Genomic DNA, 16,042 nt, shown 5'->3' on the forward strand with positions numbered 1-16,042 from the left:
CGGACCATGCCACCATTTATGCTCTACTCGAGCCTTCTCCTGTCTTTCCTCATCTAAATCTATCAGCATAACCCTCTATTCCCTTCTCCCTCATGCTTATCTAGCCTCCCCTTAAATACATCTATACTATTGGCTTCAACCTGCGATAGCGAGTTCCACATTCTCACCACTCACTGGGTAAAGAGGTTTCTTCTGAATTCCCTATTTGATTTCTTGGTGTCTATCTTATATTGATGGCCTCTAATCTTGCTCTTCCCCACAAATGGAAACACACTCTTTGTATCTACTGAATCAAAACATTTCATAATTTTATAGACCTCTATTAGGTCACCCTTCAGGTAATCAAAAGTGAGGTCTTTGCAGTGGTGGATTTAGAAAGTTTTAAAGAACGAAAATGAGCTTTGATCGTCAACATTTTCTGGGAGGTCTGGGGACATATGACACCCGTAACTCGGGTTAACGGCTGCTGAAAATGGACGCAGCGATACCCAAGAAAAATTCGCTCAAGGAGCAAAGGATTTTAGCCCAGCACTAATTTACTGTGTTAATGCAGGCCTGGCAGGTGAAGTTCCCATTCTGAAGTGGCGTTCCTCCTTCTAACAGCCTCTGGGAGTGAGGCTGTGGAGTTCGCTAGGAATTGTGCACAATTAAAAGGGCTATGAATTAAACCGGAAATGTGTTCAGAACTAATAAAAATTAAAAGGAAGTGAAAAAATGAAAAAAGGCACTTACTGACTTTTTACAATATGTAAGGGATAAATTGTAAGAGTTGCAAATAGGTGGTCAGAATTATGCTGAAGGTAGTGAACTTATCAGTATTAGGAGGGTCTGTATAATTGCCTATGTATGTAACACTTGCTTATGTAGGTATAGCACAAATGGATAACACATTAAACTGAATCCGTAACCTCTGTAATACTTAAACAGCAAAATCAGCAGTTGTTGATCAGAAGTCTCTGAGGAAGAGATAAGGAAGCCAGTTTAGATGTCTATTATACTGTGGCAAAGTGCAAGTCATGGAACAACACCATAGAAGATGGGCAATTGCATATACCACTCATAGACAGTTTGATAAGAGTCAACAAATCAATGTAACTTCGCTGATAGAATTAGATCTATCGATGATTTGTTAGGAGGGTGTTTCTCTCCAAAACCTGTATAAGTTTATTTGAAAACTCATGTATTTCGGAGGTTCCATGACTGAACCTTCCCTTGCAATTGCTCGTAATAAAAGCTGGTTGAACCTGGGATTTTGTGTGTTCCCTTCCGTGGTTATACAACAGGAGAAGGGCGAGGTGTCGATTAACTATATCAGTTAGTCTACCTTGAAGGAGAAAAGCCTCCTTTTTAACCCCTACACAATAAATTAACATCAAAAAGAAGTCCCAAATGGAAATTTTCAGCACTTAAAGCTGAATTCCCTTCCTAACCTCAAAAAATTGGGAAAATGCTTCAGCAGTAACACAAATGGCTCAGCAAGCCAGGGAAGGAGCACCCAGTATTCTGCCTGTAGCACTCCATCTTTGTGCAGGGTGTCAACACTGCAAGAGAGGTCCTCTACCCACAGGGGCCAGGAGGAACTCCAGAAAGAATGATGTGGGACTACATCACTGATGTCGCCACTGCCAGCATTGTCGCTCCCACCACCTGGCTCCAGTGGCCAAAGAAGCTTCATGACATCAGTCTACTGGTCAAGGTCACTGAATGCTTCCTCAAAAGCTGTCTCCTACCAACTGAACCACTAGCCTCACACAGTGCTCATTGCACGACTCCGCCCCCCCCCCCCAATCACTCACCTACCAATCACAAAGCATATCTCCCATTCCTAGCCTCACCTCACCCCCTTGGTGGAGATGGTGCTGACCATTCTTGGCAGGGGCATGACTGAGCCCTTGGCCAGCGGCAGGGCTGAAAGGATACAAGATGCTGGCATCCTCGTACATTATCCTTCTCCTGGTATATAATTCCTGCTTTCCCACCCTCCCTTCATCACAACTCCAGCCTTGTGCCTTCTTCATTTCACATACCCAGGAAATGCAGTGTGCCCAGCCAGTGGGTGACCAAAAAGAGGGAGAGGAGAGTGAAGAAGATCAAGAAGAAGAAGAACGTTCATTTGATGAACGACCTGCTATTATGGACGCTCCCATTGGAATGTGCACCCTCTCCAAAGCAAACACAGCTGAACGTGCGTTTAGCTGCATGATGGACCCGCCACCAGCCCTACGTAAAGGGACACATGCAACTTTGAGGTAAGTTGCTTTTTGGTTCCTGTACAGTTTATTTGATAGTGGCTTGGTGTAAGACATTTAAGAAGTTGTTAAATGTGCAGGGAGTGCAGGCAGTGCAGCTGGACATTTGCAAGGCATTGGCTCTGAAAGGTAGACCTCTGGGAACATATCTTGCTCCTAGTTTTGGGGGCACTAGTTGCAGTGGGGTGCAGCAGGATGTGAAGATGGAGCAGAAGCAGCAACAGGGACAAGCTGCTCGCAGAGGGAGGAAGAAGAGGAAGAGGAAGAAGCAGAAGTGGAAGAAGGAAGCGGAAGGATGGAGGCAACCCAGAAAGCTCCTTTCTGGCCGGGATATCCGGAATCGAATCATCAATCCCAACTCTCCTTTCAACATTAGTCCCACATCTTACCTTACCTCTGTTACTGACCATCACCTCTTGGCCACAATGCTGAAATAAAAGCCACCACAAAGCAAACTTTCCAATCCAACTTAATCCATCTATCCATCCAATATTACATCAAAAAATCAACTCATCACCCTTGTGCATTCTCTTAGTGTGCCTTGCGTCCTGTGTGTACCATTGACTATCCTAGTGCTCCTAAGCAGTGCTGCCCCAGTGGCTGCCGTATGGCTGGTGGAAGGCTGCTGACTTTCAGTAGGGGAGACTACAGATGGCCTTGTATAGTGACCTCAAGCAGCTCTGGGCCTCGTATGTCCAGTTTCAGACTGCACATCTGGGGTATGGGCAGCAGCAGTCTGGGCTGGCTGGCTGACAGGCCACAGCAAGGGCTTTGGCAGAGTGGCAATGGTGGGAGTACAAATGTGGTCACCCTGAGAGGGGAGCAGGGACATTTTCAACAGATCTATTTCCACTCCCCCAGAGCAGCGCCTCAGCAATCCTCGTAATTTGATGGTGTACAGACTGCTGGACTGCTGTGACACCCTGCAAGCCCCTTTCAAAACTGGTAAACCCAGCCATGGTGGCAGCAGTCTGTGCTTGCATGACTTCAGTCTGAGCTTCCACTGCAGCACTCAGACATTGGGTGACTTCAGCTTGTGCTACAATGGAAGCAAAAATATCGGCCATTAGACACTACATGATGGTTGGGTCCACAATGGGTTAATGGATTTGCCCAGCCCTTTCACGCTGGAAAGGATTGGCTCCAAGTCCTGTGCAAGGATAGGACTGGACTCCTCCATGCTCCATTGCATTCAGGCTTTCTGGCAGGCCTGCCAATGCACTAATTTCATTGTGCATACCCATTGGCATTCTCCTGTAGGCCACCCCATTAAAGTCTTCATCTGAGTCCTGTGCAACCATGTGCAACCTCGCCCTCTGGGGAGCTGGCAGCAGCGGACGGTGGGGGGGATGGGGGGGAGCGGGTTACGGCAGGAGCGGAATTTTAAAAATGACTGCCATTACACGAAAAATCACCCACCATTGCACTCCACAGCGTGGCCACCAATTTCCGGTGGTAACAAGCCTTAATGGACAATTTCGGACCCCAGGTGTGGTCTCACCAGGGCCTTATATAACTGCAGTTATAGTCAAATCCTCTTGCAATAAAGGCCAACATACCATTTGATTTCTTAATCGTTTGCTGTACCTGCATGTTAACTTTCAGTGATTCATGTACAAGGACATTTAGGTCACTCTGAATTCTAACATTTCCAAATTTCTCACCATTTAAAAATACTCTGCGTTTCTATTTTTCCTACCAAAGTGGATAACTTCATATTTCTCCACATTATATTCCACTTGACATGTTCTTGCCCAACCACTTAGCCTATCTATATCCCCTTGAAACTTCTGTGCACCCTCCTCACAACTTACTTTCCCATCTAGCTTTGTATCATCAGCAAACTTTGATATATTACATTTGGGCCCCTCATCCAAATCATTGATATATGGCACTCTGCCTTGATGTTGCCTTTTGTGACAAAAGGAGGGGGGGAGGGGAAGCAAGAGCTGCATACTTACAACATATGCAGCTTGTAAATGCAGAAAGGATGTTTCCACTGATGGGGGAGACTACAACTAGAGGGCATGATCTTAGAATAAGGGGCCGCCTATTTAAAACAGAGATGAGGAGAAATTTCTTCTCTCAGAGGGTTGTAAATCTGTGGAATTCACTGCCTCAGAGAGCTGTGGAAGCTGGGACATTGAATAAATTTAAGACAGAAATAAACAGTTTCTTAAATGACAAGGGATTATGGGGAGTGGGCGGGGAAGTGGAGCTGAGTCCATGATCAGATCAGCCATGATCTTATTGAATGGCGGAGCAGGCTCGAGGGGCAGTATGGCCTATGCCTGTTCCTATTTCTCATGTTCTTATGTTCTTATAAATCAGAAGAGATTGTGGGATGAGGGGAACTGAGAAGGAGGATAACATATGATATTGACATCTTGTATTCCTTCAGACCCGCCGTTGGCCAAGGGCTCAGTCAGCCATGCCCCTGCAAAGAATGGCCAGCACCGTCTCCTCCCTGGGGGTGATGCTATGCAGGCGAGCCTGGCCCCTGCCAGTTAAGTTCGGCTGGCACCGATTATGTAATGACTCAAGAGTCTGGTTACTGTAAACTCACTCAGGTGCAAACTGATCCATCTTTATTCCAGTCCAAGAGTGCCAGCATGACAAAGATACCCAGCTTATATACAGGTGACCAAGCACACATGCCACATGCGTACAGCTCGATGACCTCCGACCGCAGCGCCCTCTGGTGTCTGGTGACCCCCAAGCATTAATACATAACAACATCCCCCTTTTAAGATCTTAACAACAGTCGTTTTACAAATTAAGACAGTCTGGGACTTTCCACTCATGAGTTGATCGTCTCAGTTCAACTTTGGCTTTGGGCAAGCGTTCTGAGTCCGTTGAGACTGAGGGCCGAGTTGCCGATCTGATGTGAGCGGTCATGACCACATCAGAGACTGAAGGATCAGAGTCAGTAATGTCAGCAGAGTCCTCTGATGAGTGAACAATGGTTGGTTGGTCACTGACTGCATCTTCCTCACTCAGTTCCAGTTCATCCGTGCGCCGCAGTTTAACCTGGTCAAGGTGTTTCCTGTATGTTTGCCCATTCTTGAGCACGACAATAAACACTCTGTTACCTCCTTGGCTGTAACAGTGCCGGCGATCCACTTTGTGACCATAGTTCAGTACATAAACCGGATTGTTGACCGAGATGTCACGTGACACGGCAACACGATCATGACACCATTGCTGACTTTGACGTCTGTTTTCAACACGATCATTCAAATCTGGATGAACAAGAGAAAACCTGGTCTTGAGATTTCTCTTCATCAGTAGTTCAGCAGGAGGAACCCCAATAAGCATATGAGGTCTTGACCTGTAACTGAGCAATACACATGACAACTGTCTCTGCAGTGAGCCCTGAGTTACACGTTTCATACTTTGCTTGATGGTTTGACCATTAGAAGCAGGCTTGAATTGAGCTGATCTCACATGTCTAATGCCATTGAGTTTCATGAACTCCCGGAACTCAAGACTTGTTAAGCAAGATCTGTTGTTGCTCACAACAATGTCAGGCAAACCATGAGTATCAAACATGATACGAAGGCTCTCAATGGTAGCTGTAGACATGCTGGATGACATAATAACACACTCTATCCACTTAGAATAGGCATCTACTATGACAAAAAACATCTTTCCTAGGAACGGACCTGCAAAATCAATGTGGATCCTCGACCATGGTTTGAATGGCCACGACCAAAGACTCAGTGGAGATTCCGCTGGTACTTTTCTTAGCTGCATGCAAGTATTGCATTGATGCACGCATGATTTCAGATCAGAGTCAATTCCAGGCCACCATTCCAGGAGACCTAGCAATAGACTTCATCATGACAATATCAGGATGAGTGCTATGAAGTTCACATACAAATTTTTCTCTACCTTGCTTAGGCAAGATTACATGATTACCCCACAGCAAACAGTCTGACTGAATGGTCAGCTCATCCTTGCGACAGTTGTAAGGTTTGGTCTCCTCACGCAGCTCCATAGGTATGGCAGACCAATCACCACTGAGTACACACCATTTCATAGGGTCATGGCTGGTCCAGATCCTAACTTGTTGAGCAGTGACAGAGGTTCTTTCACTCTCAAAAGCATCCATTACTAACAGTAAATCTATAGATTGAGGCGTCTCCATCTCTGTTGTGGGTAAGGGCAGATGACTCAGTGCATCGGCACAATTCACAGTACCAGGTCTATGATGGATGACATAACCATAGGCAGATAATGTCAGCACCCACCTTTGAATGCGGGACGATGCATTGGTATTAATACCTTTGTTTTCCTCAAACAACGAAATGAGTGGGTTGTGATCCCTTTCTAGTTCAAAACGAAGACCAAACACGTATTGGTGCATTTTGTTTTACACCATACACACAGGCCAAAGCTTCTTTCTCTACCATACGGTCAGCTCTTTCCGCTTTAGATAGACTTCTCGAAGCATATGCAACAGGTTGTAGCATGCCCAATTCATTTGCTTGTTGGAGTATGCAGCCAACCCCATATGATAAAGCATCACAGGCCAATACAAGACGCTTACACGGATCATAATGAACAAGCAACTCATTTGAACATAGCAGATGCTTGGCTTTCTCAAAGGCTCTATCTTGAGACGCACCCCAAACCCAGTTGTCGCCTTTTCTTAGTAACACATGCAGTGGCTCTAGTAAAGTGCTCAATCTGGGTAAGAAATTACCGAAGTAGTTGAGTAGCCCAAGGAACAAACGCAGCTCTGTCACATTCTGAGGCCTGGATACATTTTTAATGGCCTCGGTTTTCGAACCAGTGGGCCTGATGTCATCAGCAGCAATCTTCCTCCCTTCAGGTGTCATGAATACACACTTCGAGTGTTTGAGCCTGAGTTTCACTTTGTCCAGATGCTGTAGGACTTCTTCAAGATTGTTTAGATGTTCAGCAGTTTTGCGACCTGTGAGCAAAATGTCATCTTGAAACACGACAGTTCTAGGAACGGACTTCAGTAAACTCTCCATATTCCTCTGAAATATGGCTGCAGCTGAACGAATCCCAAAAGGCCACCTATTGTGAAGATCAGTCCTTTATGGGTGTTGATGCAGGTGAGTTTCTTCAAAGTGTCAACAAGCTCCTGGGTCATATAGGCCAACGGCAGATCCAGTTTTGTGAACGACTTTCCACCAGCTAGCATGACGAACAGGTCATCAGCTCTCGGTAATGGATACTGATCCTGTTTCAAAAATTGGTTAATCGTAACCTTGTAGTCTCCACAAATCCTGACAGTGCCATCACTCTTCAACACAGGAACAATGGGACTAGCCCACTTGTTAAACTCGACCAGTGATATGATCCCTTCACGCTGGAGTCTGTCAAGCTCAATTTCAACCTTCTCCCTCATCATGTACAGAACAGACCGAGCTTTGTGATAGACAGGCCTTGCATTGGAGTTCAGGTGAATCTGCACCTTGGCTCCCGTAAAATTACCAATACCCGGTTCAAACAAAGAAGGAAACTTTTTCAATACTTGAGCACACGAAGTATCATCCACCGAGGACAACATCTTGACATCATTCCAGCTCAGCTTGATCTTCTCAAGCCAATTCCTGCCGAACAGTGTTGGACCATTACCTGGGACAATCCATAATGGTAGCTTGTGAACCACACCGTCATATGATACCTTGATTGCTGCACTGCCGAGCACCGGTATGAGTTCCTTAGTGTAAGTACGCAACCTAGCATCGACTGGACTCAGCTTCGGTTTCGCAGCCTCAGTGTCCCACAGCTTGTCGAATGTCCTTTGGCTCATTACCGACTGGCTTACACCCGTGTCCAGCTCCATTGATACAGGCACGCCATTCAGCTTCACATTGGCTGGCTGTTGCTCAGGAACGAATACAGTCTGTTCACTTCCTCCTTGGGTTGCGTATCCAGGCTATCACTGAACATGGTGAGCCGCACTACACTTGCTCCGTTATGGACACATCCTGTGAAGATGCCCCACTTTCGAACATCCATTACATGAGTATTGCCTAAACTGACACTGATGAGGCCAATGGTTGCCCCCACAACACCAACAGGGTGAAATCTGGATCGAACCAGTTGGCAGGCTCTGAGCAGCGGCAGGTTTCACGTAAGCAGCTCTGCCCGAAGACAATGCCATCTTATTTACAGTACTTGCCGTGAAACTTCGACTCGTCGATGATATCTGCCTCAAATTATCATCCATCGTCATGCATGCCTGGGCAGTCGCAATTGCCTTTTTCAAATCCAGGGTCTCTGCAGCCAATAGCTTCCTGAGGATCATATCATGGTTGATGCCTATCACGAAGACATCACGCAGCATGTCTTCCAGCATGTTCCCGAACTTACACGACTCAGCAAGACGACAAATCCTGACACGTCCTAGTGCTCAGCACGAACATGCATGTAGAAACAGTAGTGTGATATGATGATCCCCGCTTTTGGCTTCAGATGGTTACACACCAACGTACACAATTCCTCATACCCTTTTTCTGTCGGACGTACAGGCAAGAGAAGAGTCTTCATGAGGCCGTAAATTTTTGGACCACCAACAGTGAGGAGTACTGCCCTGCGCTTAACTGCATAGGCCTCTGTCTCCATGCCATTGGCCACAAAATACTGATCCAGGCGGTCGAAAAAATCCACCCAATCCTCGCCCTCCAAGAATCTTTCCATGATTCTAACAGTGCCCACTGTGCATGCGAAGGTTCTTAAATTACCTCGTTGCCAATTGTAATGACTCAAGAGTTTGGTTACTATAAGCTCACTCAGGTGCAAACCGATCATTCTTTATTCCAGCCCAAGAGTGCCAGCGTGACAAAGACACCCAGCTTATATACAGGTGACCAAGCACACATGCCCCATACGTACAGCCCGATGACCTCTGTGTGCGGCGCCCTCTGGTGTCTGGTGACCCCCAAGCATTAATACATAACAACACCTTGTTCCGCCCGTCCCTTGTTCCGCCTCCGTAAGTAGGCGGGTTGGGGTCGGGGTTCAGAATTTAAACATTTTCATTCCCCCATTCGTTCCAAACCCAACTGTTAATGTATGCTAAAATTCACCCCTATGAGTGTCACTGAAACCTTTTTAGTGTGGCCTCGTGTCCCTGGAGTCGAAGTTGTAAGTAGACCTGAGCTCAATAACAGCAAATTCACTATAACTTGGGAAGAAAAAGGTTTTGTGCCATTTTTGTTCACAAAAGTGACTTTTAACACACTCCCTGTCTGCTATTGGTAATTCTGTCAATTCTGCTCCGTGCACTTCTTCAAAGAGTTTAATGGGGTTGGTTTACACAGGATTGAAAAGATGGGAAGCAAGGCTGACTCCATATCAGAGCACTGCACAAGGGCATGTACATAGCCAGCAAGAGTTAATGACTGATATATCCTTGTAATAGAATTTGGCACTATCACAAGGCATGAAATTTTACTCAGCCAGACAACAACTATTTGTATTTATATAGCACCTTTAACATGGTAAGATGTCCAAAGATGCCTTCCATAAGTATTATAAGACAAAGAATTTGACACCGAGCCACATAAGGAGAAATTAGGGCAGGTGACCAAAAGTTTGATCAAAGAGGTAGGTTTTAAGGAATGTCTTAAAGGAGGAAAGAGAGGTAGGGAGGTGGAGAGATTTAGGTAGGGAGTTCCAGAGCTTAGGGCAGCAGTAAATTACAGGTATTTGAAAGACTGAGGTATTACTTAGAGTGCAGCTACACTCCGAATCTCCTACTCCACAATCAATGTTAGCACTGACCTTCTGTATTATGAGTGGTACTACAAGTCATGTTTCAAAGTAAATGATAGAATACTTTAGCAAAGCAGAAACCCGTTGAGGCATAATAAACTGAGAGTGAAACAAGGAAATTGGTGTTTACCATTTCTCTTTGGGGAATTTTATATCATTAGTAGTTGATATCCTGTGGCATTGCACATGAGTAGTCAAGATCAAGTGCTGTCCTGAGGTCAAGCAGGTTAAAGGACAAAGGAAAAGGAAGAGGAATGGAGGGTGTTATGTATGTAACCCCTTGTAACCTGTATGACACCTGACCACCAGAGGGCCCACCTGTTGGAGTCCCAAGGGATCCTAGCATCCCTTGGGAGCACGGTATATAAGCAGGCTACCCACGAGGTACCTGCACTCTGGAGTCTTATTAAAGGAGCTAAGGTCACACTTATTCATTGTACACAATACTCAGTTTCATCCTTTATTATGAGTTGACCAATTGGCGACGATATAACAAACAGCTGCGCAAAAATGCAAAGAACAGTTGATATCCTGGAGAAGTTCTCAGAAGGGGACGATTGGGAGGCCTTCATGGAGAGACTCGACCAATACTTCATGGCCAACGAGCTGAAAGGGGACGAGAACACTACCAAACGAAGGGCGATCCTCTTAACTATCTGTGAGGCAACAACCTATGGCCTCATGAAGAATCTCCTGGCTCCGACAAAACTAATGGAGAAATCCTACGAAGAATTGTGTACGCTGGTTGGGGAGCACCTAAATCCTAAGGAAAGTGTTTTGATGGCGAGATATCGGTTCTACACATGTCAACGATCGGAGGGCCAGGAAGTGGCGAGCTATGTCACCAAACTAAGGCGCCTCGCAGGACATTGTGAGTTTGAGGGATTCCTCGAACAAATGCTCAGAGCCTTTTTTTACTGGGCATTGGACGTGAGACAATCCTTTGCAAACTGTTGACTGTAAAACTCTGAATCTAAGTAAAGCCATAACGATAGCCCAGGCACTTATGTCCACCAGCGACAACACCAAACAGATTTCGCAGAGTAAAGAAGTTTCGGCCAGTACTGTGCACAAAGTAACGTCAGTTTCGAGCAGAAATGTACATGGCAGAATGTACATGCTGGCTGCTGCTGCCTGACCTCAGTTGGCCCAGAGTCTGCGATGAATTGTTAATGTGAGGCAGTTAACACCTTGTTGGCGTTGTGGAGTTGATCATCGGCCCCATCAATGCTGCTTCAAGCACGATGCGTGCAATGGTTGCAGAACAATGGGACACCTTCAGCGAATGTGCAGGCGAGCTGCAAACCCTGCAAACCACCACATTGCAAAGGAAGGTCGATCCATTATGGATCAGGCTGAATTGGAGTTTCATACTGAGGAGGCAGAAATGTACGGGGCACACACATTCACTGCGAAATGTCCACCAATAATGTTGAAAGTTGAACTGAATGGTATTCCAGTATCTATGGAACTGGACACGGGCCCAAGCTCAGCCCCATTCACACCAAACTAAGGACTCACACTAAGGAACTAATCCCTGTAACTGGCAGTGCAGAAGTCAAAGTCTCCTATGATGGAGCAGTGCACGAACTCTCGCTGTGGATTGTGCCAGGGGATGGCCCCACGTTGTTTGGCAGAAGCTGGCTGGGAAAAATCCGCTGGAACTGGGACGACATCTGAGCGCTTTCGTCTGTCGACGATGCCTCATGTGCTCAGGGTCTGAGTAAGTTCCCGTCGTTGTTCGAGCCAGGCATTGGAAGCTTCTCGGGGGCGAAAGTGCAGGCCAATTTGGTTCCCGGTACGCGACCCATCCACCACAAGGCACGGGCGGTACCGTACATAATGCGTGGAAATTGAGCTGGACAGGCTGCAGCAAGAAGGCATCATCGCGCCGGTGGAATTCAACAAGTGGGCCAGTCCAATTGTCTTGGTACTTAAAGAGGACGGCATGGTTAGAATTTGTGGGGACTATAATGTAATGATTCACCATTTTTCGCTGCAGGATCAGCACTCGCTACCCAAGGCAGGCGACCTATTTGCGACCCTGGCTGGAGGGAAGACGTTCACCTCAGCCTACATGATGCAGGAGCTGGAGGAGTCTGCGAAAGGCCTCACCTGCATCAACACACACAAAGGTCTGTTCATCTATAACCGGTACCCATTCGGGATCTGGTTGGCCGCGGCTATCTTCCAGCGAAACATGGAGAGCCTGCTAAAGTTGGTTCCTTGCACCGTGGTTTTCCAGGATGACATACTGGTTACAGGTCGGGACACAATTGAGCACTTGAAGAATCTGGAAGAGGTTCTTAGTTGGTTGGATCGCGTGGGGCTCAGGTTGAAACGCTCGAAGTGTGTTTTCCTGGCGCAGGACATCGAGTTCTTGGGATGAAGAATCGCAGCAGATGGCATCAGACCCACCGATGCCAAGACGGAGGCCATCAAGAATGCGCCGAGACCACAGAATGTGATGGAGCTGTGGTCGTTCCTGGGACTCCTTAACTATTTCGGTAATTTCCTACGTGTGTTAAGCAACCTGCTTGAACCCCTACATGCGCTACTACGCAAGGGAGACGACTGAGTACGGGGGAATGCACAAGAGGCTGCCTTTAAGAAAGCCAGAAATCTGTTGTGTTCAAACAAACTGCTTGTCCTGTATAACCCTTGTAAAGGATTAGTACTAGCTTGCGATGCGACGTCATACGGGGTCGGGTGTGTGTTACAACAGGCTAACGAATCGGGGATTTTGCAACCGGTCGCTTATCCATCCAGGAGTTTGTCCAAGGCCGAAAGGGTCTACGGCATGATTGAAAAAGAGGCTCTGGCATGTGTTTACGTGGTGAAAAAAATGCACCAGTACTTATTTGGCCTCAAGTTCGAGCTTGAAACTGACCACAAGCCGCTCATATCGCTGTTCTCTGAGAGCAAAGGGATTAACACCAATGCCTCTGACCGCATCCAAAGATGGGCCCTCATGCTGTCCGCATACAACTATGTAACGGGCACAGAGAACTGCGCAGATGCTCTGTCGGCTGCCATTGCCCACCACCGGGGTGGAAATGGCACAGCCAGCGGACTTGCTCATGGTTATGGAGGCATTCGAGAACGAGAAGTCCCCTGTTATGGCCCGCTGGAAGACATGCTGCGTGATGTCCTTGTTAAAAAAACTGTGTCCTCCATGGGAGCTGGTCCGGTGTCCCAGCGGAGATGCAGGAGGCGATTAAGCGGTTCCACAGACGCAAAGACAAGTTGTCCCTGCAGGCGGACTGCCTATTGTGGGGCAATCGCATGGTCTTGCTCAAGAAAGGCAGAGATACGTTCATATGTGAACTGCACAGCACCCACCCAGGCATTGTAATGATGAAAGCCATAGCCAGATCCCATGTGTGGTGGCCCGGCATCGACTCAGATTTAGAGCCATGCATGCGCCAGTGCAACACTTGCTCTCAGCTGAGCAATGCACCGAGAGAGGCACCGCTAAGTTTGTGGTCGTGGCCCTCCAAACCGTGGTCGAGGATCCACGTGGACTATGCGGGCCCATTCTTAGGCAAAGTGTTTTTGGTTGTCGTGGACGCTTACTCATCATGGATTGAATGTGCAATAATGTCTGTAAGCACGTCCATGGCCACTATTGAAAGCCTACGAGCCATATTTGCCACGCACGGCTTACCTGATGTCCTAGTCAGCGACAATGGGCCGTGCTTCACCAGTGCTGAATTCAAGGAATTCATGACCAGCAATAGGATCAAACATGTCACATCTGCCCCATTCAAGCCCGTATCCAACGGCTAGGCAGAACGGGCAGTTCAGACCATCAAGCAAAGCTTGAAACGTGTGTCGGAAAGCTCCCTGCAGACCTGACTATCCCGAGTCCTGCTCAGCTACCGCACCAGACCCCACTCACTCACCGGGATTCCCCCAGCTGAGCTGCTCATGAAAAGGGCGCTAAAAATAAGGCTCTCGCTTGTCCACCCTAATCTCCATGATCACGTGGAGGGCAAGTGGCATCAACAAAGTGTGTACCATGACTGCGCAAATTTGTCACACAATATTGAGATCAATGATCCTGTGTTTGTGCTTAATTATGACTCGCTGGCACGGTCACAGCCAAAGAGGGGAGTAGGGTGTTTCAGGTCAAATTGGCCAATGGACAAACGTACAGAAAACATTTGGACCAAATCAAATTGCGGTTCACCAACAGCTACGAACAACCCGAAGAAGACACCACCAACTTTGACCCTCCAACACTGACACAAGTGGCAACTGACATCATGGTTGACCACGAAGCAGAACTCACCACCCCCAGCAGCCCGGCAAGGCCGGCAGCCCAGCAGCCCAGTGAAGAACTGACCAACTCACCTACACCCGCATTTGTACCGAGACGATCGACAAGGGAGCGCAAAGCCCCAGATCATCTCACCTTGTAAATAAGTGTACTGTTGACTTCACGAGGGAGTGATGTTATGTATTTAACCCCTTGTGACCTGCATGACACCTGACCACCAGAGGGCCCACCTGTCGGTGTCCCAAGGGATCCCAGCATCCCTTGGGAGCACGGTATATAAGCAGGCCACCCACGAGGTACCTGCACTCTGGAGTTTTATTAAAGGAACTAAGGTCACACTTGCTCATTGTACACAGTACTCAGTTTCATCCTTTATTATGACTGTACCAGAGGGGATGTCCAATTCACTGCTCGAGATGCTCAACTATACTTACAAGGAAAGCTTGTTGGATTTCTAACCAAACCTTAGCTTTGCATTCCCTCTCCTTTTGACTGTGCCTGTAACTGTGGCATCAGGAGAGAGAAGCTTTTCATGTTCGAGGTTAATCAAGAACTATTTGCATTCAACAAAGCCATAAGAAGTCTGACTGGTCTGACTGAGATATCCATTGAGTATGATGTTTGTCGCAAATGGGACTTCTCTAAAATAATTGAGGACTTTGCCTCTGTAAAAGAGTGAAACATCAATTTCTAACTGACAGATGTTTGTCATATTTCAGTCGCTAAAAAATGTATTCTGAAATTTTTAGTGATTTGCTTATTTTTTACATGAAAGGCCTTTTCTAAGCAATGTAGTAATGGAAGTCATCCAAAGTGTGGGAGGGAGGGGATGGTCCACGCCTAAGCCACTGCTTGGAGGTCCCATGCTGGTACTAGACTTTAGTCAGCTTCTTTGATGGTAGAAGGACTGGCAGAGATGTTGGACATGATACAGAGTGAGCAGGGATTGTTCATTGATGGCTCCATGTATTGTCTCCATAGCAGAGCAAAATTATGCAGCATACCGCAAACCACTATCATACAGGATATTTTTTGTAAATTGCAGGAACCCACATTACCTGTCCAGGCAGCAGAATCATTGCTTGAGAACTCCAATGATCTGCTTGATGAGGGTTCATTCTGGTTCACCCAATAATCTGATTGTCGGAACAAAGGAACATTCAGCCCCTGGAGCGTTTTCTGCCATTCAATTAGATCATGGCTGATCAGTATCTTAACTCCATTTACATGTCTTGGTTCCATAGCCCTTAATACACTTGCCTAACAAAAATCCATCAAACTGAGTTTTGACATTTTTATTTGACCTAGCCTCTACAGATGAGAGTTCCAGATTTTCACATCCCTTTGTTTGATGAAGTGTTTCCTGATGTCACCCCTGAACGATCTAATTCTAATTTTAATGTTATGTCCCCTTGTTCTAGACTCTCCCACCACAGGAAATAGTTTCTATCTAACCTATCAACTCCTTTTAATCATGTTAAACACAAACAATGTGGTGTAGTTCACCAGCTGAGCATGGGTTCCTAAGAGGAGTTCTGAGCCAAATGTGTAGGTAATAACACTTGTCCCTAAGCAGCCAGCCTCTCACTTACTGTGCAAGAATAATGCGGGAAACTTAAAATGTTATTGCCGTGCGAAAATTGGGTGATGGTGAATCAGCAGTTCATTTTACATCTTGCCCAATTTTCTTTGCAATCAGCTGCCTAAAGCAGGCATTAGCTGCCTTACATATATAAATAAGAGGCTGAATGCC

Source organism: Pristiophorus japonicus, chromosome 5, assembly GCF_044704955.1.
Source record: "Pristiophorus japonicus isolate sPriJap1 chromosome 5, sPriJap1.hap1, whole genome shotgun sequence".
Taxonomy (NCBI): domain Eukaryota; kingdom Metazoa; phylum Chordata; class Chondrichthyes; family Pristiophoridae; genus Pristiophorus; species Pristiophorus japonicus.